This window comes from Delphinus delphis, chromosome 5, assembly GCF_949987515.2.
Source record: "Delphinus delphis chromosome 5, mDelDel1.2, whole genome shotgun sequence".
In the NCBI taxonomy this organism is placed as follows: domain Eukaryota; kingdom Metazoa; phylum Chordata; class Mammalia; order Artiodactyla; family Delphinidae; genus Delphinus; species Delphinus delphis.
In genome coordinates, this window is record NC_082687.1 from 59398231 (window position 1) to 59425590 (window position 27360).

At 38.3% G+C, this 27360-nt stretch overlaps 1 protein-coding gene across 5 annotated transcripts in view; it reads right to left on the minus strand.

The window, feature by feature from the left end:
- The window catches only part of ADGRL3 (adhesion G protein-coupled receptor L3), an 872689-nt gene extending 850153 nt beyond the window's left edge, over positions 1 to 22536 (minus strand). For 3 of the 5 annotated variants that reach the window (XM_060012455.1, XM_060012456.1, XM_060012454.1), the window contains exon 1: positions 21146 to 22535. The gene's annotated coding sequence lies outside the window, so the exon portion shown is untranslated. Of the gene's footprint in view, positions 1 to 21145 lie in introns of all 5 variants that reach the window. The other 2 variants (XM_060012458.1, XM_060012453.1) reach the window with 1 other exon arrangement.
- Between the last annotated feature and the right edge of the window lie 4824 nt (positions 22537 to 27360).

The window sequence follows — 27360 nt, forward strand, 5'->3', positions numbered from 1 at the left end:
TATTAATCTATATATTGCTGAACTGAACAACAAGGTGGTATTTGTAATTATCTGCACAGATGAACATTGACTCTAGTATTAGGACTATCTTGGCCTACCACATGATAGTTAAATGATACTATATTCATGCCCCAGGACAACACTGAGGTTAAAGAAGATGAGGCAGAAAGGATAATGTCCCTATCGGTGTAGAGATAGGAAGGAGAGAAATGGGAAGGCCAGACACTGGCCCAGTAACTACATAAAACTAGGCATGTTTCTAAAAGGTTCAGTCTCACATAGCCCTTCAACCGTGGGGCGATCAACTCCAGGAAGGTGGGTTTGATTGGAAACTAACCAGCCCACAGTACCATCCAGGAAGTGGCTCATGTCACAATAGGATACCAAAGGAACACCCACACATTTCAAGTTTCTGGCCACTACTATATCAAATTGTAATCAGTTTTAAAAGAACAAGAGTGGCTTCCACATTCATGTAGCATACATTCTAATGTCAATACAAACATAAAGGCACATAAACACACTTCTGATATGTATAAGCCCACCCCCAAAATCATAACTCAAAAACTAAACACATTGAAAGCTTTCTGAAAGCTGGAAGAAAGAGGAATGACAAAGGTAGTTTATTAGATATGAAATGTTCATCAGATCTGTCTTTGAGACCCCACTCAGATATACACAAAGATTCTTTCTGGAAATAAAAAATTAAAGTATGATTTTTCAACATTATTCCAGAAATATGTTATAATTTACCAACATAGAAATTTTATGAGTAGAAAAGGTACTGACCACTTTAACAATGCAGCAAGCATTCTAAATGAGAGGTTAACAGATGTCAAGACACTTACCTAGTGCTTTGTTAACTCATATTTCTGACTGTAATATTTGGAGTTTCCTCAAATGACACACTTAAAGTCTGGGATCTGTTGGTGTTGTGCCCTTGGAAGCTGATCGCTTGCTTCTAGATTGTCATTTCTGTTGTGCTTCAAAAGGCAGGGGAGACAGACAGAAACTAGGCAATGTAAGAATGGCAGGGGCCTCAAAACAACCTACTCTTCTGCCCAACAATCGCTAAGTCACAAACTCTCAGGCACACACCTCAGCACGGCAGGAAAAAAAATAAAAATCAGATACAGTTTGTTACCCCAGAGTGTGTGGGCAAAATACCCACAATGTTGACATATAAAACTTAAACACAAGTAGAGGCATTTGACTGACACCACTACTCATCAATCTGGTTCTAGACCTACATTCAAAACTACTATGTTCCAGGAGAAGCTGAGGGAACTATTTCATTTCTCTCTCATTGAGTCACTGAAGCGAAGACCAATGAGAAATCCATAAAAGGACAATTGTGCATCACTCTTCTTTCACTGCTCATATTGTATGTAGTATTCATAACTGCAGAGAGACCCTTAAATGTGCTTTTCACTCTTCCCTCAAAATGCCATAATAAAAGCAAAAGGAGGTAAAACTATAACTACGACTTCCCCTTCTTCCTTGGCATTCCAATCTCTCTCCAAAGAGAATTTTGTGAAATGCTCCCAACCAATTTTCTATCCACCAATTAAGAAGAACACTTTCAAAACTTGCTTTCTAAAGAGGACACGAATAAAACTGAGAAAAGAGAGTCTGACTTTCAAAAAAAAAAACTGAGACACATCCTTAAGAATTATTCTTAGAGCAGGAAATAAAATTCCAACTTCAATCTTCATTTTCTATATTTCCTCAATAAATAGCCTAGACAAACATCCACATAAACTGGAACAATCAATTAACTCTGGTAATTATTACAGCTCATAGAGGTTTTCTACTATGCTAACAACTTTTCCTACAAGCTTTCCATATATTTGACAAAAATCAACAATTACAACCATAATATCAAACCCCTCACTACAACCCCTGTATACAACAATAGTGGAGGCACCTAAGACAGCATATAAATTCAAAACTTCTATTAGTATGGAAAAGTATGATGTTGCTGATATTATCATAAGACGAAATTATTCACTTTATGGTCTGAGATTTTCTTTCCACCGTCCTTGACTGCACAATAAGAAGACAAAAATACATAAACTCATTCCTTACCAATTCAGTCCCTATACCTATCATCCTTTCCTGCCATTCTTCTCACTGGCATTTCTAATGGAGCTTAAAATTAACATTATTTTTCCAGGCCTGATGCCTTATTTGATTTTGTTTTGTTAGCATGGCTTTTGTTTTCCTTTAGTGTTTTATGCACCATTTTCTGAGAAGTCAGCACAGCTCTAGAAGCAGTTTGTCTTAACTAATGCTACAGAACAAAAGAGAACAGGGAATCTATTTCTCCCAAGAATTACAACAGATTTTAAATAACGGTAAAGATAGAATTTAGGTTTGTGAGGAAAAAAAAAAAACCTTGGCCATGTCACAGCATTATGTTTGTAGAATAAAGACCCAATAGTGTCTTAACAAGTAGCCTCAAGACAATATAAAATTAACAAAAACCTACATGGACATATAAACTAAATGAAAAGTAGACTCTAACTCAATGCCTCCAGAGGATAAAAAGAAGTAAACTTCATAAAGATAAAAAATCTAAAATGCTTCTCCGCAATTATGGTTATGATGAAATTGGCACAGCATGGTTTTAACCACACAGAAGATTAATATTTATTTTCAACAAATGTAGCTAGAAAAATGTTATTATATCCCCTCCTTTTTTTTCACTAGGAGCATGCTGATTGAAATGGATTCATTTATCTAAGCTGACAGCTAGACAAAACTATATTGCGAATATTTTTTATCTCTGATTAAATAAGAACTTAGCAACATCTGGTTTGCTACAATTACCCAAAATTGTTCAAAGTAAGTTTTTTTTTATATGCTTAACTGTGTCACTCTGTGTTTCACAGTTTTTTTAAATACAACATTCAGAAGAAAATAAATAATAAAACAACTTAATTATGGAAGAAAGTATTAATTCCAATAAGAGACTCAAAAACTCATGGAAAAATTACTAATTCAATTTTAGAGCAGTCAGGATTATAAGTAATATCAGATATTCAATTACCCAGAACTTAGGGTTTTTACTTTCTTTCAAAAAGTCCTTTCAGCTGTCAAGAGAGGTTTAAAACTGTAACTCTGGGTTTCCCCAGTGGCGTAGTGGTTGAGAGTCCGCCTGCCGATGCAGGGGACACGGGTTCGTGCCCCGGTCCAGGAAGATCCCACAGGCTGTGGAGCGGCTGGACCCGTGAGCCATGGCTGCTGAGCCTGCGCGTCCGGAGCCTGTGCTCCGCAATGGGAGAGGCCACAATAGTGAGAGGCCCGCGTACCACAAAAAAAAACAACAAAACTGTAACTCTTCTACATACTTTAATTAGAGAACAGAGAATATCTTATATTGAAATAGCAGTTCTTCAAGAGGATACAAATACTGACATCATACTACAAGCCTACCTCTGAAGAGTAAGTTCTCACAGGCCAAGTATAAAGGGCACCAAGTCCTAGTTCTTACATACCTGCAATTGCTTTCAGAATACTTGGCTACAAAATATTTTTGAAAACTAGACTGTTTTTATTATGCATACCAACTGTATACTTTTTTCTCAAAACCACCAATAATTTTGCTGAATTTTACCTAATCATAATTCTTCATTGTTTCATGTTTTTATAAAACTGTATTCCATTCAACACGAGAGAAGTTTATTCAAGATAAAGGACTCTGAGCTCATACTCTGTCCTCCTTATCAGTTAATTCTTTGTGACAGTAATACTGTTTGTTTAAATTGTCCCTTTTAAAATAAGCAATTTTCTTCACATTCTAAAAATAGTTGATTTAGGGGGGAAATGTACTTTGGGGAAAGGGGAAGACTGTCTGCCCTGAAACACTAAGTATAGAAAACTATATTTTATAGCCTGTATGTATTAGGTATATATGCCTACAGAATGTATTAGAAATAAGTAATAAAGGCATTTCTGACATTCTTACCTGACAGTGCCTGCAAGTGTTCAGGCTTCCATTTGGATCTCATAAATTGCTACATAATCAATCATTCCTTTCAGAATAAGTCAGAGATTTAAAAAAAGATAGTATGGTGTTCATGAAGTAACATGACAAAATGATTCCAAATGGAAAGCCATGAAGATTGAAGGCAACAGATTGGGATGATGTCAATCTTGCAAAAAGTTTGGCAGCACAGGATAAAAAGAGATGGCTTGAATCACTGTGTTCTACTCCTTCTTGCTATGTGCAAGTGTGATAGCACCTATTTTTCCCATCTGACTCTCATACACAATAACCAAACCTTATATTATATGACAGAAACTAATTTAATTCTCATAATCTCACTATAAAATAGATATAGTTAGCCCACTGATAGACAGAGTAAACTGAGGCTCAGAAAATGACCCAAAGTCACACAGCTATTACTTGGCATGTAGTTCCAAAGTTTAGGCTTAAGTTCATCTGACCCTAAAGTCCATGTTCTGAATCACTAAGTGTCATGGACACGGCCAAGTTATTAGAGGTTATGCTATTAATTTTTAAAATCATACAAGACATATTTCCAGTATGATGTTTATCTAACATACTACACACCTCCATCTTTAAAAAAAATTAACCTATCAAAATAAAACACAAACTCCATTTATATAATCAGGTACTCCAGGTTATGAAAAAACTAAAAGCACTCCCAGCCTTAAATGAAATTATATTTCCATACAAGCATAAAACAAGAAGAGAAATAATCAAAAGGAATGGCAGAATGTCATAAATGCCATAAAAGAGATATAAAAAAAAAGTATTATGGGGAATTAGAAAACAGAACACAAGGGGGAAATATAATATTTAAATTACTAATGAAAGATATAAGAGGTAAAATGTCTTAGAAAGTCTTAAATAATATACAGTCAGATTTTTTGCATTTGTCACTCAGACTATCAGTTCCCTGTAGTGTTGCAAGAAACAATGTATTACTGTCTTTTCAGGTATCATTAAGATAGGAATTCCTTTGAATGACTTCAGAAATGAGGATTTACAAATAAATCACTTTGACCAAGATGAAAGAATTTTGTGGTATAAACCCTCTTAACTAAATCAAATGTGGCCCCAACATCTGATTTTATGATTTTTTGCAGAGCATTTAAAATACAAATATATAAAAAAATTCTAGTTATATTATAGGTCTCCAAAAATGGATTCTAACTTTTAGGTGAAAAATAAATCTGAAACAACTGGATACAGTATTACAACAATATATCAACAGGTAGATGAGTAAAAATTAATAAGTACCGATAGGGTAATTTAAATAATGATTACCATCACTTCACTCCCCCGTGTCTTTATAACCAGAGTACAGTAGCATATTAGAGTTGAAAGGGATATTATTTAATACAAACCCCTTCCTTATACATTAAGCTCTGGCCTACAGTTCCCAGCTGAGAAGGGGTGCAGCAGAAGCTTAGACGCTCACCTAACTGGTCTCCCCGTATCCCCTCTTGATGCCTCCCTCCAATGACACCTACACAGAACAGCCAACATGATTTCTGTAAAATGAAAATCTGATCTTGTTATTTCCCTGCTTCAAACCTTTAATGACTTCCCACTGCTCCTAAGATAAAGTCTAAAATACTTAAACTTCAAAAAACACTGCAAATTCTGGACTCCCATTTACTTCCCTAGCCACATTTCATGTCACTTCCTCTCTCAATCCTTATGTTCCAGCTACTAGGACCTTCCCTGAGTTTCTCACACGAGCTGAGCTCCATCTTACTCTAGGCCTTGATATTGGGGGTTCCCTCCTTCCAGAAGACTGTCTGCTTGGCCTATTTCTACATATCCTCCAGGGCTCAGCAGGATGAGAAAAACTTTCATCTGGAAAGTGCCTGAGATCCTTGGGGCAAATATTCTCATAAAACTCATTATTTTCCTTTTTCTAATCTCTATCACAATTGTTTTTAATTTTATCACACAGGAAGCACACAATAAATGTTGATAAATGGATGAAAAAGATAATGATCCCAAATTTGCTACTTCTTACTACAGTATTTTTCCTATATTAAAATTTTTATTCCACTAAGATAATTTTCTTAAACCACATTTATCCTTTTGCTCAGACTCTTAAACTAATATCATTTGTTTTATAGAACATACTTTACCATTATTTTATTCACATTCAATGATTTGTTCTAAATAACAATAAAATCAGTTTTATCATCACATACTGTGGAAAGCCTTCAAAAATTTAAATAATAAGATTAATCCTAGCAGGGGAGAGATGCTAAAAGAAGTCAGCTGCCTTTGCTAAATAATAATACCATGTCCCTCTTAACAATTGTTTTCCATATTGATATTTTACTGCTGTTCTTTGACAAGTAAAGAGTCATAACCATAGCACTGCCAAACTTGAGCACTGGTATTCCTAAAGCTAGTTCCTCCATTTCTGCAGAGTTTCTCAGAACCAAAAGACACCAGACACTTACTAAGCCAATGGTCATGGGAAGAAGTTAGGATAAAAATGAATAGAAACCAACTTCTGGAGTAAAACTCCCTTCTAGTCACAACACACAGATATACAATGTCTAAAGCTAAACTAAGAAATCTTGGTTTCAGTATCTGTATAGATCTTATCTACTCTCCTCATTTCAAATCCACAGTGCCTGACCATCCTTGGTCAACAGATACTTTATTTTCTGACATTCTGAAATTTAGTATTATAAGCAGACAACTAATATTAAACCATTCTCTGTGTTAACTCAGCTTCTCTGTAAAATGAAAAATTCAGGTGTGTTGTCCCTACTGTCAAATCAAGGTAACTATGCTCCATCTTCTTCCCTTTACTCACCTCTATTAGCCTCCTCCACTTGAACATGCTTGGGCCTGTGATGAGCTCTCCCAATGACAGAATGTGAAGGGAGCAGTGAACCAGAACATTCTCTAAAGCTACCTACTCAAACTTCGTATCTCAGTTCAAATGTCACTTGCATTGGGAAGTCTTCGCAGACCCACTCACCCGCCAGCTCAGACAAGGTCTGAGCTGCTATCTCATAGTATCCTGGACTTGTCCTTTGTAGGATTTAGCAGAATTTTAACAAATAATTCATGATAGATACATTGCTTAATACCTCTTTATTTCCATGATTTGTGCAAGCGCTAAAGTCAGAGGCTCTTTCTGTCAATGTTATGCTCCACATTCTGCAGACATCTGGTGCTAACAAATACATAGTGAATGACAAAAATCAATGACTTCATAAAGCTGGTCTTTTGAGAACTGCAGAAAAAGCAGAACAATTTAGAGTCCCACTTAAAAGAAGGCATCGCTTCAAAGATCTATGAAAAATTAACACAAGGTATGCAAGCTATCAGTGTGCTATATGTTTTATGTGCATCATCTCATTTAATCCTCACAATAACTCTGAAAGCTAAGTATTATTTTTATTCCCATTTTACACTAAGGCATGAAGAGGCTGAGTAACATTTTCAGAGTCATAACAGAGAGCAGGTTGGAAGTCATGCACTTCTGACTCTTAAGCTTCTGCTCTCTTTCTACTTTACCTCTTTGCTTCTCATTAAACATTATGTTCCTGTATTTTGTATTTCTCTACATGTATATTTATTACTTTCAGTAAAGATCATTAATATAGAACTAAATGCAAGTTAATGCTTAAACCTTAAAATAATTTGTAATAATTTTATGTAAATAAATTCAGCCATGTGATAAAAAAAAGCAGTGAAAGGGAAACACTAAGTATACACTAAGTATATCAATGTATACACTTCTGCTTTATAAATGAAGACATGTTGAAATTGCCTTGATACAAGATAACAGTACTGTGAGCCCAAAGTTCTGGATGTAGAATTTATTTGATCTGTAAACATAAGGGAAAGAAAGCTAATATGAGAAACTCTATCAAATCCTATATCATATCCTAAAACAGTTGACTATTAAAGAAAACTTATTAGCATCCTTAACTGTAGGGAAATATAGAGAAATTTGAGAGCAACTTATTACATTCCTTAACATTTTTAAAGAATGTAAAATATCTTCATCATATCACTTTCTTTTTAAACCTTCACAAAAAAGAATGTCTAACCTATTTTATTTGTTTAAATACGCTAATACCACATGCAATAGCTTAACTCTTTAAGGAGAATGTAATGTGAAAATTCTTATAAAATCAACTACCTTAACAGGTAAGTTTTGTGAAAGATTAACTTGTAAATGAAGGTATTCTGTTCTAATAAACTTTATTCATATTATTTTATCTCATGGTTGTTTTAGAGAGAAAGAACACCCAGCCCTATCCCCTACTTACGATGAAACAGACCTAGAAAAGTTATATGAGTATGTGATACAGCTACGCAGAGACGATGTCTGAAATCAGAAATGAGAATTCTCAAGTGCAAGGCTGAGAAATCCCTTGATAAAACGCAGCATATGCTATAAACCAGCCATGTCACTTCGGGCAAGTCAGTTCAATTCTTGACAAGTAACTTTATAAAAATTTTTTTACTGTGGTTAAGAAGCTTTAACATGAGATCTACCCTCTTAACAGATTTTTAAGTGGACAATATATTATTAACTATAGGCACAATGTATTCAGCAGAGCTCTAAAACTTACTCATCTTGCATAACTGAAACTTTATACCCACTGATTAGCAAATGGGGAGTTGCTAATCAACAGTTTTTTTTTTTTTTTTTTTTTGAGGAAACAAAGTGTGCAAGAGTGTGCCTTTTAGGATTCCTTCTATGCCTTTATTATTCCACATGCAGGTGCAGGACAATTTTCAATGGCACTTGAATTTATCCTGCACCAGTAACTTCAAAAACGGCTTTCATGTTCAATTGTTTCTTCTAGGTCCACAAAGCCCATTCAAGCAGTTATACATTCATTATTAACCTAGCATTAAACTCGGTCCCATAAATATGTTCTGGTGCAGATTTAAAGAAAATATAGAAAGTGAAGTAAGAACTGGTCTCCAACTTGACTGTTAGAAGTGTACCTTAAATATATGTCTTTATGATTGGAAGCAGAAATCACAAAGACGCTGTTTAAATTAGAACAGTTAGTCCCTCTGACCAAAGAATGAACTAATGAAATTAAATTCAGTAGATATTGGCATTATTGTACAAATGATAAAAATTTGCATTGCATACCTACTGCTTTCCTCTTCCATTTGACTTAAGTGCTACCAAACACATTTTTTGTACCTCACTCTTATTCCTATGGACAGATCTCTAACTGAACTTAAACCTAGCAAAAATTGACTTCACGTTTACTAATTATGAGCCATGCTATTCTCTTTAGTTACTTTATTTACTGATCTCATTCTCCTTTTATAGACAACCTTCAATTACTATAAATGTGTTTACTGACAATTTACTCCTCCTTTTCATCCTTAAATTTTAGAATAGCCCAAATCAAGCCCACCAATTTTCTTTTTCCATGAGAGGTTTGGTACAGAAGAGCCTTGTTAAAGTGATGTTTTTAGATGAACTTAAGAGAGAGGTCCATTCAAAGCAGAGAACAAAACTAAGAAAGTTTATGGAGACATAAAGTGGATGGTGGACTTCTTAATTCTTCATAATTAGATTCACTGTATGGTTTTGTTTTAATATTATGTTAAATTCAAAGATATTAGGCACAGTCCTATTTAAATGTTAATAGCCAATAAATTTCAGTTTTTTAATTACTGACTACAGTATTTTACTGACCTCAACTTTGATACATTGATATAAATGAGAGTTAGTAATTCTTAAGAATTACCAAACAATTGGTAAATTACTAACTTTATAATGAAGAGTTAATAACTACTAACTATACAACTGACAGTTAACAATTCTTAAAAATTTCCCAAAAAGAAGACCAGTTATGCACAGAGGACAATGATGCATGTGGATCACTGAAACCAGGTGGTAAAAGTCAAACAGTCGGACTTCCCTGGTGGCGCAGTGCTTGGGAGTCCGCCTGCCGATGCGGGGGACATGGGTTCGTGTCCCGGTCCGGGAGGATCCCACATGTCGCGGAGCGGCTGGGCCCGTGAGCCATGGCCGCTGAGCCTGCGCGTCCGGAGCCTGTGCTCCGCAGCGGGAGAGGCTGCAGCAGTGAGAGGCCCGCGTACCGCAAAAAAAAACCCCAAAAAAACCAGTCATTATTTACTCTCTGTCCTAATAATTATACTTCAAGAAATCTGTGCTACAAAAATCATCAGAGAATAGGCCAAGCGTTATGTTATTTATCCTTGCAAAATATAACAACCCACATGAATAAGAAACTGTTTGAATACATCATAGTGTGTCCACACTATGAAATATTTTACAACATTAAAAATGATGCTCTCAAAAAATTAATGGCATTGGGAAATGGGAGAGAATTATACAAACTCTCTATATATTTAATATATTTCAACCTCAATTCTACGAAAACAAACACACATACACACGTAAAATGGTAATACATGGATAATCAAGCTAAAAATATGTGTGACATAACCTCTGTGAACATGGCAATGTACCATTATATTATGATATACTGGTTGATTTCTGTTTTGAGTTTACATATCTCCATATTTCACAAGTATTCAGCACGAGCATACTATACCATATCAGAAAAAAAAAACTTTTTAATATGTGATCATTGAGAATGTAGAATAAGTTGTATTGAGAAGAATGAATAGGAATCAAAATTCAGCTATTACTGGCACCCAAGTAGAATCAAAAGAGCATACATAAATGATATACATTGGGCTTGTGGCACAAATCCCAGAATAACATCTACCAAGCTAAGAGACAGCAGCAGAAAAGGAAGTAACTCAGCAAGATTACTAAAACAAAGCAGATGGCCTAGTACACCATCCTCTGACAGTAACTATGAGTCCTTCACACAGATAGTTCATTCATTTATAATAATGCAGGTTAATTTCTCACTTATAAATCTAGTGCTTTCTTTCATACACCATTACTTTTTTGTTGTTGCTCTATCTCAACCCCTATATTCAAGCAAGAAAACATACATACACACTACTGCAATTTCACCATCATCCATTATTCAGTACGGGTCTCATTGAATAAACGTCTGCTCAAAGGCTCTAGGCAAATTTCATTTCTGAACACTACTGTCTGCAGCCCAACAGGCTATTTCACCAAGATAAGATCACACGTTTAATCAAATGCACCAAAAAAAGAAATACTCCCAAAGTTCACTTAGTAATGTCAGATCATAAAATGTTGACAGCCTACTAATTTTTAGGGCTCTTTCTTTTTCAAGGAATTGCAACAGTAAGGAAGGTTTCTATTAACCTTTAAAAATACTGCCAAATTATCTGACGTTACTATTCACATTGAGTTGGTAATTTAAAATGAAAACTCAACACAACTTTCTGTGGTGAATAAAGAAAAAATAAAAAACAATAAATTTAAGAGGTTTCCCAACTTATACAAATGATAGCTCTAAAGCACCTTTTAACTTCAGCTGGTCAAGTGACAGCATTAAACACTACGCAGACTCTAGTTTTTGTAATAATGGATCCAAATTAGATGTCTGTCATTTCAATAACGTTATTAGTGGATAGGATGAAGTATATTTTCATTGGACTCTTTAGTTAGTAAAGTTATCCATACTCAATTATTTGAAATATCCTACATGATGTACTTTTGAATATTCTGCCTCTAAACATAAGGTTTACTTGAATAAACATATATTCCTATCAGTAGCATGACATAATGAATACACCAGCAAGTGTAAAATAATTAGATGTCTTAAACAGATGGATGAATTCATATCTGTAAATCCATTTTTTCTGCTTTTACTTCTATTTGCATTTATTTTATGCTGTATTCATTTCCATGCCATAAGTTTTTGTTTCTTCAGTTTCTTCTGGGCTAACTTTTTCTTCTGTGAAACCTCCACTTCTGGTTAAGGAACAATTTGTTCCTTTTCAGTAAGGACCATCTTAATGTGGCTAGTGGAGCTCATACATAAGTTAACTCAAGCATGAGTTCCATGCCCAATGACACATCTTGGGGGATTTTTCACCTGGAGGTACTCAATGCTTAAATAATCTACACTTAAACCTGTAAGATCAGCATTTTAAAGCAAGAGTAGCAAAAGTTCAGCACTCTAAGTACTGTCTCCAGTGTCCCCTGTTCAGCATTGTACGATGGCAACTCCACCATCGAAAGATGGAATGGCATACATTATTTATGTAAATGACATCTTTCGGATATTTGATGGCTTTTTAGACATGCATAGCTTTGACAAGTTGGGCAGTTTCACAGATGTTCTTGAATCTGAAAATCTGAATCCCTTGATTTGCATGTTTTTGTTGGGTTTTCTGGGTCAAGTAAGCAGGAAACCATTTTCCACGATCACTTTGGCTGCTTAAAGGAAAAGGGTACACCCATTTTTAATGGCTTTCCTAACCAATTCTCCTAATGCTTGATCTGTCTGAGTTAACAAAGGATCACTGTAGTGGACATTCAGGTTTTATCAGCCCCTCTACTTTGTTCTGTAGACATGAACCCTCTCTTAATTGAGCCTTCCCTTCTTCAAGCTATTAGTGCATCCACCTAGGAACTGCAATATCCTTATTGACTCTAGTAAGCTGGTGATAGTAGATTGATCTAAAGCTGGGTACCTAATTTAGACTGTGGTGAAAGGTTAAGAATCCAGTAGGCAGAGAGAAGGAAAAGTGGTAGTCTGCATAGGAGCATGCAACTGGAACAGAATCCTGGTGGTATTCAAGGTGCTACTATTTTCTAATTTTTTCTAAACCTCCATCCTTCCCCAAGATTCTGTAGGTGAGAAACACAATAACCTCCCAATAAATTAATCATTATGGCCTAAAGCTAGTTGGAGGTGTCTGCAATTAAAAGAAAAATAATGAATACACCCATTCTGCTAAATCTTTTAAGTTGAATTTAAGTCCATATGACAAATGATATGTTATCACAAAGTATGCTGCATTTTGGAACGCTGCAAAATAATATTTAACTGTCATACATAAAAATTATTGAAAATTAAAGTAAAATTTAATTGAACATGCCTAAAATTTTTTAAATGATGGTATATTATTTTAAAAGAAAATGTATGCCTAAGTTTTTCTTTCGAAGTCAACTATAGTTAATAATATGATTAAAACTCAACAGACAAATTTGACTGAACAGTTAACGCCAATATAAAGAAGAACGTCTACAGATATAGACACGCCTCATGTTAACACAAAACTATTTCTCAATAGACTCTTTGTCCACTCCTTGAAGTCATGATCAGTATTCTGAATCAAGGTTCAAACGGCAACCATCAGCCACTGACAAATCAAGAACATTGAAAATATGAAAAAAACAAAAGACAGAAACGTAAACCAGTTGAGCCCTTCTGTTCTGGCCAGAAATAAAATCTCATACAAAAAGATGACCATCCTCCAGGACCATTCCCTCTTATCTAAAGTATTTGGAAGAGCTCTGAGGAAAGGAAAAGGGGAAAAAAACCCAAACCAAATGAAAACAAAACAGGAGACTGTTGAAAAACCTCTCACAGGGTCAGCTGTCAATGGAATGCATTTTAGTATTCAGGTTACCCACCCATGCAGAACATCAAAAACTGGGCTTGAGTCTCTCCCCTATTCTCACAATCTCAGGCTACTGTGGAGCCACTGGGGCTGTCTTGAATAGTAACACACTTTGCCTCTGCAGGATGCATAAACACCAACACAACCTGATCAAACAGAAGGGGGTATCTTTCTACTTGGCTTTCATTTTCTTGAGTCATACTTTAAAACACTTAAGCCTGGTACAATTTAGCAAGTCAGACGTCCAACATGCAGCTTATTTTTTCATTCATTCTTACCACCAACCATGTTGTACTTTTTCCATTTTAACATAAACGATGAATGATTCAGTGGAAGAGTCACAGATTTACTAACTTCTCTTATTGGCACCTGTCATTGAAATACAGACATTCATTCTAAAACATGGACTTATTTATGACCCTTTCCATACTTGTAGTCTTTAAAATAATTGGGCGTTCTGAATTTTAAGGGTTCATCTGCATTTATAGCAATCTTATGAGAACTAAACTTTGGGATTATAAATCCTTTAAAAGTATGGGAAATCCTTAAATCTTGGAAGTTTATGATCATTTAGTTACAACATTGTAGAATATTCTGATGCAGTTAAAGCTTAAAGAGCTGCTGACGCCACATGAAAAGATGATCAGGAGTTTAATTTAAAATGTCTTAAGTTAAACTGCTACTTTCATTTTATACCTGATTTAAAGTCAATCGTCAGACACAGCACTTGGTGGCTGTCAAAAATATTTTCCTGTCAGGATTATGATTCTGTGGGGAGTATTAGTAGCAGAGCATAATGTTTTAAGATTATGAAGAAGAACTGAGAAGTAGGTACTTAACAAAAGGTTAAAAAAGGAGAGAGGAAAAGAATATGGAAAAGACAAAAATACACGTAAAACCTTTCTCAACTGCTTAAGAAAATGCTATTGATTTTCCTAGCTCATCAAGAATTCTTCAATTAAAAAAATGATATTTGATTTAGCTAAGTTTTCTTAATACCGGTAGTTAAGGACATTTCTAATAATACTCTGACTAATAATAATAGTTACCATTTATTAAATGCTCACTCTTATCAGGTACTTTTCTATTCACTTCCTATTCCTCACGCCAAACCAGCAATGCAGATTTTATTACCTTTATCTCACAAAGAGAGATGAAACAGCTATAAAGTTGTGGCATTGGGACTGTATTCAAGTGTCTCTCATTCCAAAGGCCATTTCTGAGCAGTTCATAATCAGGGACAGTGCCCAGCTATGCCCATCTAAGGAGTATAGCGTAGTTTCTACAGCACTAAGTCAGGATTAGCCAACAAGCTGGAGAAGATTAGTGCTACAGTACTAATTTCAGAGTGGTCGGCTTAAGTCAGAAATTAAACTAGCCATGAAATATATCCAAATATATACACATAATCTATAAATATCTCTATAAAGTTTTCAAATAGATGTCAAAGTGCCATTCAGAAGTATAATATTACAGGTCATCTTTAAACTTCAGCAACTATTAAAACTAATCTCTATGTGGGGCTTCTGTTACTCATTAGGCATATCACCACTCACAAACAATCAGAACTGCAGTGTATAATTACCCCAAGGATGCTTTTCACTGAAAATGGCCTGTTGTGATGCTTAGATAGTGATTAACAGACTAAGAGTGTGGTGAGTCGTCTTGATATCACTTCAGAAAAGTGATTTCCTCCCTAATAATTCCCAAGATACATAAATATTCAATTAGGGTCTTTGAAATCTCGTTTTAATTGGACATTCATACTCTACCAAATTTCAAACTTGGCCCAAACTAAGAAGGTGTTTTATTAATTCTTACAATACAAAAAAAAACACAAAAATCCCAGTAAATCTTCATAAGTTTTCAAATAGAAGGGTAAAATAAAGCCAAGATTATCTTTCATATGAAATTTTCAAATTTAATAGCATTTTAAGACATGCTCTAAAGCAAAGAGCTAAAACAACTGCATATCTGAATCACATAATCACATGGGGAATTGACTAAAGTTTCGTGGGACCCTCATGAGACCAAGTAAATAATAATAATGATAGTAGCAAATAGTTACAATCCTATTATGTGCCTGGAACTGTTGTAAGCACTTTGCATACATTTTTTGATTAAATTTTCACAACGAACTGTGAATTAGGTATAGTTGTCATACCCATTAAAACATACCAGGAAATTGAGGCACAGAGAGAAGATCCAGCATCTTGTCAAAAATCAAATAATTTATCAAACCTTGGCAAACACACCACAGAGTCCCTTCTTGTCACCACCACACCATTCTGCCTCTCCAGATAGCAGAATATCAAGACCTGGGGCCTAGATTTAAAATTTTCCCAGTAGCTCCTTTGCTACTGCCAGCAGGTCAGGCTAGAGACCTGCAGCCTTAAAGTTTCCGTTTCACTAACTGAGGACTAAAAACAAGCTTTTCTACATTTGGAAGAGAAAAATGAAAATGTCAAATAATTAATAAAATACCCATATGGCTTGTGTTTTTTAAAACTTGAACAATCTACTTGTTTTCTTATCCTAGATGGCTCTTTATATGGTCCTATGGGGTGAACTTCTGAGTACAAGGAAGCAGATCTTGAAAAGTTAACTTCAGAGGTTCTCAAATTCTCTGATTCCAGGACCCTTTTACACGCTTAAAAATTGATGACCTAAAGTAACTGTTGATTATGTTGGTTTAACTATCAATATTTATATATATATTAATAGTTAAACTGGTTAAATTTTAAAACACAAGAATACACCAGCACACATGCCATAGGCCAGCAAAGCAATGATGTCATTACATATCATGAACCTTCTAGAAAACTCTACTGTACATTTGTTAAGGTATGAGATTGAAAGGTAAAATGCATCTTAGCATTATTATGAAAATGTTTTCTTCTAATAGATCCTCTGAAAGGGTCTCAAAGAACCACAGATTTCTCCAGAATACACCTTGAAAAGAGAGGATTGTCTGCTCTACAAAATAACTGACATAGAAGTCTACCAGATAGCAGTATTCAGTTGGTTGATTTAATTTTCTATCCCAGAGATAATGTTCACAATAATTAGGACTACCACCAACAGTATTCCATTTAAGTTCTTGAATAATATGGATCAAATGTTAACAGTTTCTAATATGTATATGTAATCACTCTTATGAAGAAATTCATTAACATTAAACTGAATTCTTGTCTTAAGTGTCAATAAGACATTAGTAAGACATAAATTATTAAGATCTATAGAATCTGTTATGATCAAATACAGGAAGAACTCTCCCCTTTCATTCACTCCTTAAAACAAATGGAGAATTTCAATGAATTCAGAGTAGGACAGATAATTTTTTATATATATTTTGTATTTGTGAGTGCATGAGCACACTTAACAATTCTAAGAAAAATATTACACCTGGTTACTTTATGCAGTAGAAGAGTTAATTTTATTGGGCCACATAGACACTTAGACCAGGGTAATGACATTAAAAGATTTGTGGAAAACTATACATCTTTGGGCTCACAGATGCTATTTACAGGCATGCTCACACTACTCTCTCAAAGTGACCAATAAACATCAATATCAAAATCACAACCAATGAAAAATCTGGATTTTTCTCCTCACTGATCAACAACTCCCTAATAACACACACAGACACACACACATACTCTCACACACACACACACACACATACTCACACACACACACAGTCAAGAAAGGAAAAATGTCAGGAGGCCCTTACTCATATTTGAATGGTTTAGTTTATATTTTACTATAAAATTGGGTATTCTATAAGGGAATTCATTTGCATAAAAGAAAAAGACATAAATGTAATAGCAATCTAAGCATAAATCTGTCCTTGAAGGCAAACAAATGCTAAATTACAATACAGCCTCTGTCTTTAGGGTTCCTCCCTATGTGAGCAACTGCGTATTTTGAATGTAATGCAAATCTAAGAAATCAAAGGGAAAATAGTCATTTGCAAAACTTAAGGAAAGATCATCTCCCTCTAATTCCAACTGCTCTAGCCGTTCAGACCATGCTAAATTAAGGCTGTATAACATTTCTCAAAATCACTTTGTTTTTAAATACACAATCAGTTTTCCTTGCTGATTTCTGGGCAAAACTGCCCCGCTTCTAATAGTAACTGTCACTCCTACTTGGCAGCTCTTTTCAAAGAGAGTTTCATCCAGCAGTTGAAGCAGCCTAAATGAAATCTGAAAAACAATTCAGTTTAGCATTATATTATTTGACTGACTTCAATTCTTTTGATTTGATAAACTTTTTTTTTAATCTTCTATTTAGGATTAACTTGGCTATAACTCACCAAGGAATCTAAAGGACAACAAGTCCATAAAAATTTTGCCTTTCCTAACTACTAGAAACAATGTCAGGCACAGTAGCCGGAGCCAGTAAGTCTCATACCCACTATTATTCCCCATGGAAAGAAATGTTTAAATCTCCAAAATGCAAGAAGATTATCATTAAGAAAATCATTTCTAAAATACCTTCCATTCATATTTTCATGGAGGGCTCTCAATCTGAAGGATAATCACACCAAGCAACTTAAAATGAGACATCAAAAGCATTTACCCATCAAGCAAATCACATGCTTCAGGCCAGGGATGCCCAGAGCAACCTAACATATCTATCTAAAAAATGTGAATAGTTCGCATAAACCTTTATACTAATCATTCCTCCTACCCTGAGTTTATAGAAATAGTCTAGTCAACCATAGACACCAATGAAGCAGGTTATTGAATATTTAGTTATGAGGAAGTGCTAGGGAATGGCATTCAGGCACTTCTGACACATTCACCTTCAGCTAAAGACAGCACACAATACACTGACAGACACAGTTCTAATGACATCAGGACCTGTGGAATGTATGACTGCTAAGAAACACATGCTGCTAGGAAACAAAGAACAGATCTGATCAAATCTCCTAACATAAGGGCTCCGAAAAACACTGTGATTAGATCTTCTAAAATGAGAGGACAAGTATTCTTTAATCTTAAGAAATATTTGCAAGTGCAAAGGCTTTAACACATACCCTCTAGGAAGGAAAGAAATATATGAAGCTAGAATCTCATGGATGAAATCACAATTCCCTAAGTTTGCATTAAGACAACTGCCACCAGCACTACCCCATAAAAATATAACTTAATCAAGATCAGGCATCACTGATTCAGTATTCCTTTTTGGCGGGGGGAGGGGGGCAACCTAAGCTTTTTCAAGAAGTCAAGATTCTAAAATTGAAAGAAATGTGGAAATCATGGTACCCAGAAAAAAAGTACCCTTTCACATTTACAGTGCTATACTTTTTTCAACAAAATAGAACATAGCCATTTGCAACAAACACAAAAGCAGTCAGAGCTAATCTACAACTAAGCAATTTAATGTCTTTTTAATAACTGAAAAGTGTTGAGCTTTCCAACTTTTTAAAACTGTTTGTCTTTGTACATTTTTAACCCTTGGACACACACACACACAAAAAAAGATTGGGTGAAACAAAGGTGAAGATATTTCAATGCAAGTATTCTTTTAACTCCTAGACAAACGTCTGGAAACCTCTTTTGATGATACTATAAAAGAACTGACAATTCTGTCTAATCCACATACAGACAAATTGGGCACCAGAACTCCAGGTCATTTAGTACCATTACAGATTGAAAAATATACCAAGGAAATCTAGCTAAATTCTGTTTAATCTCACAGGGAAATAAAGTACATTCTCCAAATGAAAAATTACTGAAGAACTATTTCTTTGTAGATTCTGCAATGACATTCTTTAACTAGTGTTGATAACCTATATGACCCTAAATTAGCAGATTGCCTATTTACTTCAGAGCAAAACACAGAAGGCAATTTTTCCTGCCTGCCAGAGTCTATGTGTCTCCTCGTTTCCCCAGCAGCTGGCTGGAAGGATGTAAAATCAGAGGGGCAAGAAGGCTTATACTTCCTAATGAGTAATCTACCCAGGAAAGTAAACACAAGACACCACCAGGTTGGGCTCTAAAGGAGACTGTGGCAGGGCTGCTTACACCGTTGTTTACAATGTACTCTACCGCAGGCAAGATCACACACAGGCACAGGGAGGAGATACCCAGAGGTGGCTCGCACACCTCGAGTTCGCCCAATTGCTGTGATTCCTCTGGCCATAAATAAAACAGCGCACGTTCGTATCTGAAAGTGGCCAGAGAATTCCGGGGACCAGGGGTTATGCTGGCTTGACTTGGTTATTTCAATCTGCCCGAAAGACGACTATTCTATTCCTTGGTCCTCATCAGGGCCAAACTGGGGGTGCCCTGCGCGCTGCACCAGAGACTCTCAGGCGCTGCACGCATCTCTCAGAGGTGCTCAGTAGGGGAGAAGGGACACAGTGAGGCTCCTTCGCAACCCCTATCGGCCCTCGCGGCCTCCTCAAACCAGATTTTCCAGTTAAGCGGATCCCAGGCGATTTCGATAAGCAAGCTCCGCTCAAGTAGCATCAGCTCTGCCATCCCCGCAAATATCGCCAGGCCATCCCCGGAGTGCACGAACGCGCACACAGATAGGCACACGCCGACCCTGCTGCCAATTAACCCTGGTAGCGGAGGTTCCCCCCACCCCACCCCACATACACACCCACCCACCTATATTGCTAGGGGCCTGGCACGTTTAGCCCTTGAGCTCCGATGTGGGACCATCGGCGGGGGCGCGGCGGCACCGACGCTCCGCTGCAGCCCAGAGCCTTCCCTTCACTGGTGAGAAGATGCGGGGCACCTGCCCTCCTACCTGTAACCCAGCCGACCGCCGCCACCAATGCTCTGCCCACCCCGCCCCGGCGCCCCGGCCACCCCGATTCGTGCAACACCGCCCCCCGCCCCGTGCCCACTCCCAACACCATGCCGCCCCGGGCCACCCACGAAAGTGGCAGCTTTCTCCAGCCAAAAGCGCTTAACAAAGGCCAAACAAGCAGGTCTAAACCAAACTGCCGTGAAAGGGACACAACGGGCGGGGTGCGGGGAAGTAGCGAGGCTCCGCGACTCAGGGGCGCGACCTGGGCAAACGCGGCCACCATGGATGCTCCAGGCAAGCGTCTAGAGAAGATCGCGGCGGACTCACCGCCCCGCAGTCCCCATCACCCCTGAGCCCAGCGCCTCACCCGGTCCCTGTCGGTCCTCCAGCCCTCTCCCGCCTCCAGCGGCACCGGCTCCGGGCCGGTAGAGAGAAGGCGCCCCCTGGTCGGCATTCAGTTCCTACCAGGGGATGACACTGGGGTGAGAGGGGAGGGAAAATTCCCAGGGTGGAAACCGTTCCTATCCCCCAGAGTGTTGAACTGCGAATGCTCCCGGTCAACTCTCCCTTTCATTTCTCTCAACCGCCAAATCGCCCAATAGCTGGAAAAACCTCGAACCCGTACAAACCCCCAGCGCCCACCAGCCATGAGGTTCCCTTCCCGCCCCGCATCACGATCGGATGAGTGTGTGTGCGGGCGAGTGTGTGAGTGGGAGGGTGAGTGTGCGTGAATCCTGCACCCCCTCGGTTGCCTGCCCCGCGGACGCAGATGCCTGCGCCGGGCCAGGGCCACCACTATCAGGAAGTGTGAGAAGAATAAATTACCTTTCGTAACCGCCGGTCCCTGAGATCGTCCCATCAGTTGGTCAACAACCTGCAGCCCGGTGCAGTTTCCACAATCCAGCCATGGAGCTCGGGGCAAAAGACCGAGCGGCCCCAGCGAAGACACCCCCACCGCACGCGTCCAAGAATGATAGCCAAAGCGCAGAGAAGGCAGCAGGAGGGTAGAGACCCCAGCCAAGGAAACAACAAAAAGTCTTTCCTTCCCCCTTTCTTCTGCTACACAGCCATGAAGAAAAGGGAAGGGGGGGGGAGCAAAATCCAAATGTTTGTCTTCCTTTACGTTTCCTCTCTTCACACACACCAAGGGGGTAAAAACGGAGCAAAGGGGGTGGAGGGTTCAAATGTCTCTTCCAGTCCACAGTTGCACAACTTCGGAGTCAGGCTCTGTCTCCAGCAGCAGCCGAGGGACCCAAGCGGCAGCTATTAACATGCGGCAGTCATAGCTGGGGCTGCTTTTCCTCCCGCTGCCGCTGCCGCTTAAGAAAAGACGCTTCTGGAGAGACCAAAAATGTTCCACCATCCCCCCAGCCGATCTTTATATCCAGTTCTCCCACCCCACCCCCTTTCTTTTTCTTTTTCTTCCTCGTCCTCCCCTTTCCGGCTGAGTGCGGGAGCGAGGGAAAAGGTAGGGGGAGCCGCGAGGGCCAGGGGTGGCTTCTTCTCCGCCAAACCCTCCTCCTCCTCCTCCCGAGGTTGTCTCCCCGCCGAGGGTCTCCTCTCGAGTCCGCAACCTGCGCAGAGAGCTGGAGACAGGGCCACACAAACTCCTTCCCGGGTGCACAGCGGGGACGCGCGGGCGGAGCGGGCGCCGGGCAGCCGAGGGCTGCGTCCCGGGGGCCGCGGAGCCCAGAGCCCGGAGTGTGGCTGATTAGCTCGCCGGCCGGGCCGGGCAGCTGCGAGCATGTGGGAGCTTCATCGCGCGGCCCCGGGCTTCGCGCCGCCGCCGCCTCGTCGGTCCTGTATCTTCTTCGACTCCCCGAGAGCGAGCAGGGCTCTGGCGCTCTCCAGACACGCACACTCACACACGCGCACACGCGAGCGAGCTCCGGCCAAAGCCAACCGTGCCACCGGCGCGCGCGCACACCCGGAGAAAGAGGACGGAGGCTAAAAGAGAAGAAAGAAAGGGGAGGGGGCGAGTCACAGGCGGCAGCAGCGGCAGCTGCGGGAGCGGAGGCAACGACCAGTACGGGAAAAGCCGGTAGCGGCAGCGGCGGCGCCCACCAGGACCAGCGGCAGCATCTGCATCCCAGCTCCTGGGAACTGGGGCGAGCAGTGCTGGGCGAGCAGACGACCCGGCGACGCGCCGAGAGCCGGTCGGAGCGCGGGCGCGCCGGGGCCGTGCAGCCTGCGCGCGGCGGACGCAGCCGGGGCCCGAGCCGAGGCCAGAATGAGCCGCGGGCGGGCGAGCTCCGAGAGCGCCGAAAGCCGAGGAGGGGGCTTGCGCCGGAGAAAGGGGTGGCGGGAGGCAAAACCCGGATCTGGAGTGCGCTCGGGCTCCGCCGCGCGGGCTCCACCTAGCAGCTCGACAAACGCTTGGAGGTGGGAACGATAGAGCTGCTACAAGAGGCTTTCCTTTCAGGGTTTGTCAAACAAAGGGTACCTCTCCTCGCGGCTTTGAGACAAGCTTCTCTCTCTCTCTCTGGCTCTCTCTCTCCCCGCCCCCCCCCCCCTTAGCCTTCCCTCTTCCCTCTCCCCTCTCTCTCTCTTTCTTTCCCCCCTCCCTCTCTCCCCTCTTCTCTTCCTCCTTCATTCCACACCAGGTGAGTAAACGACGTCAGATTGAAAGTACTGCCAGTGTCTCTTTTTACAGGTACAGATTATTCCATATTTTCATTATGCAGGTACCGAGTCCCAGTGCGTTTTCTGCTTTTGGTCCATTTTATGTTCCTTCAAACTTACCTCAGCGTGCAAGTTCATTGCAGCCGTTAAAGTGCCTTCTGATAATCGGATGTGGGGATTCAGTGACTTTATTTCACATCGATAAAAATTACCATAATGGATACAGAAAGGTGCCGATTCCAAAGCAATGCCTTGTGATAGAGGAAAAGTCTGTTCAAGTTAACTGAGTGACCTTGGTCAATTACTGAACCCCTTTCTGCCTTCTTTGTAAATGAGAGGGTTAAGTAGGTAATTTCTAAGGTCTTGTCCTGCTCTAAAATTTCATAATCTGAAATGGCTAAGGTGTTATTTTCTATATCAATACATTCGGGTTACCATTACAGGAGAAACTAAGATTTATTATATGCATCCAACAAGCACATTATATCCAAATTATATTTGAATGTATATAATATATTCAGAATGATCTAATGCTCTCCCAGTTCTTAGGGAGGTAGAGTCAACATATGAAGAACATAAAACCTCATTCGAATTAACAGACCATACCCAGTACCAGTGACTATCAAAATCTCATTCAGTCTGCAAAGCTCAATTCCAGTACCAACTGCTCCAAAGATCCTTTTCTCACCAACCCCATTCAAAATAATCACCCCTTCCATTATATTCCCTTTGATTGTATCTCTACAGAACACCTATTTCATTCTGCTTTTTTCTTGTTCTTTTAAAATTATTAGTTGCTTGTCTCTATGCCTCTTCGCATTATAGGATCTTCCTGGAATCTAAATTACAAATTTTAATCATCTGTATAACATAAGATTAATCTGTATCCACAATATTTTGCACGTTATAATTCTTCTTATTTTTAAAAAAAATGGGAAAGAGAGTTAATGATATTGCTGAATTCTGACCAACTAAATGTTCACAGGCTCAAGTTAGGCTACTTGAATTTGCCTATTATGGGGCATCTATGAATTCCCCTGAGTACTTCAACAAAATATGAACTGACATCTGGAGTCACTTGTTACTTAAATAATTTTGGAAAGAGTAGACTCCAGCCAATTGTGACAAGAGGCTCTTATTTGTAAAGGAGGCAATATGGAAACTACTCAATTCATCTCCCAAATGTATATATGTAGAAAAGTAATAAAATAATAGAATATAGAATGAAAGGTGCTATATAGATATTAAATGTTATTAGTGGTAGCAGCAGAAATATAAATAAACAGCACCTATAGACCAATTTTTAGAATCAGACTTATCACAATATGGCAGGTCTGGTAGGATATGTGAAAAGAATAAAATTTCAATATATAATTAATATATTTATCAAAACATGAAAGATATTAACTGAAAAGTAAGCATATTGAGTTAAATAAATAATTAAAAGTATTCACCACAGAGGAGTTGACTACAAATAAGCAAAATTACAAGCAGAATAATGAGGGAGAAAGAACCAAAAAGGAAAAAAAAAAGTGAATAAAAATAACTGATGGTTAAATAAAAGCAGTGGAAAGAAAAGAATAGGTTTATACAACTTAATCAAATGTCAAGGTAGCAATTTTTACAGCAACTACCTGTATTTTAGGTTCAAACTTCATGCTTCTAAATCACTTTTAATCTGATGGGCATAGTCTTCTCTATTTGATTTAAGATACAAAGTGTCAATACTCCATTGCCAGGAAATCCATGACTCTTGCCAATATTTTTCTAAGGTGAACCTTCCACAAAAATACACTCAAATAAAATACTGTGCCCTCTTTGCTACCCAACTATATTGAACACCTTCTACTCAGTGACAAGATAGTATAGCAGATGATGTTTGAGCAAAGATGCTATTATACGTGGTAGCTCTGTGTGCTAGAGTGGTTTTTAAAAAAGATCACACTGTCAACTTCAACTCCATTAAAAGTGAAAAAAATCAATATTTGTAAAATGGAAAAGAACCCCTCCCCCAATTTTTAAAAAAGCTGAGTAGCCAATCAAATAAGATAACCACAATTAAAATGTTTTAATAATTTTAAAAATTTCCTGACCAAAGGGTTTTTTCAAATTAATAATTAATATACTAAAATCTCCAATACATGTAAGTTAGGAAAAGAACATGGATAACATGTTCACAAAAAAAATTCAAATGGCCAATAAACGAAAGGAAAAATGTTCTGCCAATATAAATCCAATACATAAAAATATATAAAATTAACTATAATTTTATAATTAAATAAAAAATATATAAAATTACCAGATCCATCATGTTTCATGTTTCACTCATGAAATTAGCTGAAAACTAGCAGTCCCCTACTAATAAACTCTAACAAAAGTGTACTGAGACAGGCCTGCCTCTATGCTAGTGATGTACACTGACACAATTTTTCTGGAAAGAAAGCTGAAATTATGTCAATTGCCTTATAGAATACATATGTCATTAATCCACAGTTTCTATTTACAGATATCACTTCTACAGAAATAAACAGAGGTATGGACAAGGACTTTGTATAGTGATACACACCTCAGTTGTAATCGTTATATAAGGGAAGTAAGTATGTAAGATATCTTGTTTTTGCATACTCAGTAAATGCCCTTACCTGATTGGAATTGGTAGTTATTCAGTTAGTGGGGGGAAAAGTTGGTTAAAGCAAACAAAATTTTTTTGAATGATCTGTATATTCTATATTAGTTAGAATTCATTTTGGCTGCGAGCAACAGAAACACAAAGCAACAGTAAACAAGATAAAAGGTTCTTTCTTTCTCAGGTTAAAGTGTAGCAGTTAGTGATCCTGGGCTCTTGTAGCCCTAACAAAGCATTCCAGCCTGAAACAGACAACTTCCTTAACTTCTTGCTCAGCCACGCATGGCCATTATTCCCAATTCCAGTTCTAGCAATCATGCCTACATTGCAGGAGCAGAGAAGAAAAGGAGGAAAAGAAAGGCATACTCACACCCAGACATTTTCCTAAAGTTTCACGCACCATTTGCCCATTCATTTAATCCTCAGAAATGGTGAGCTGGTAACACTTAGCTACAAGGATAACAAGAAATGTTGACTATTCCAGGCAGTCATGAGTCCAACTGAAAATCAGGATTCTTTCATGATTTAATCCTTCCTCAGCCTGCGACTTGACATTGTGCACCACCCTGGGCTGAGCTTTGCATACTTTAGGTTTTCAGTAACTAAATGAATCCCTACTGCAGACAGTAGACAATGCCACCTTCAATGTAATGACCTTCTATTTCAACCAGATGTAAACTTTCACAAAATTACTGAGTTTTTGTCGTTGGGAAAAATACTCCCTAATAATCAATTATCAGCAGTTACAATCTTAAATGCTACTGGGCCTAGATACACTGACAAATCAAGGTAATCAGGGGTAAATCACACCTGCAAAGCAGGCAGCAAAGCTTAATACTCAGATTCCTAGTATGCCATGGTATGGTTAGAATTCCAAGGGGTCTTGGGTTCATTAGAATAATGACTCAAGTGTAGATTTTATATATATATATATGATCAGAACATATTTGACTGACTAAGGGATAGTTTAATTCGAAGAAGTACCAAGTGATGCTCTCTAATCCTTGGGATGTACATCAAAGGGCCTATTTTAAAAGATTGTAAAATCTTACCCAGGTTATATATCCCTGCTGATTTGGTATCATCTGTTCTCACCTTGATTCAAACAATTCACCCTTACTCTTTTTCAATCCAAAAGAGGATCTGTGTATTCTACATTCTAAATGACCTGGAAATTTATCTATAGATCTAGATAAAGCAAATCTAGATCTAGATATTTTTTTATAAACAGCTTCTCCTAACTAAGTGTTTAACATTTTTTTAATATCCTGACTTCTTTTCTTTTCAATGGAAGAGTCTCTTTCGACTCCTTTTCATAATTTCTTTAATGTTTGCATATATGCTTGCCAGTTCTGGATGACTATGAAAGGAACAACAAGCTTCTTTTTTTTTCTGTAACTATCCCAGCTACTTTGTCTTAGATCCCACAATTAAATTACCTTTCATAACTTTAAATTAGCTTGAACACCAAATGCTTTAAGCCACTTACTATAAATGTCAGCAATAGAACACTGGTTCTTGGAGAAGTACTCAGCACTCATACAAACATAGTTGCCTTAAAAAATATCACATCACAATGTCTAGATTCCAGACTCTAGAAATATGAAAATATTCAAAAACCCAAAACTGTTTTCTTAAGGTCTCCCTCTTGTAAAGGCAAATGTGCTTATATGTTACAAATGAAAATATCATGGTCAACCAGATATTTAATAATGATTGTTGGGGCCTGGAACAGAAGGGAAAGACTCTGTTCCTTTGTAAAATATTGCTACCCTGTTGGGCTCTGCTCCTC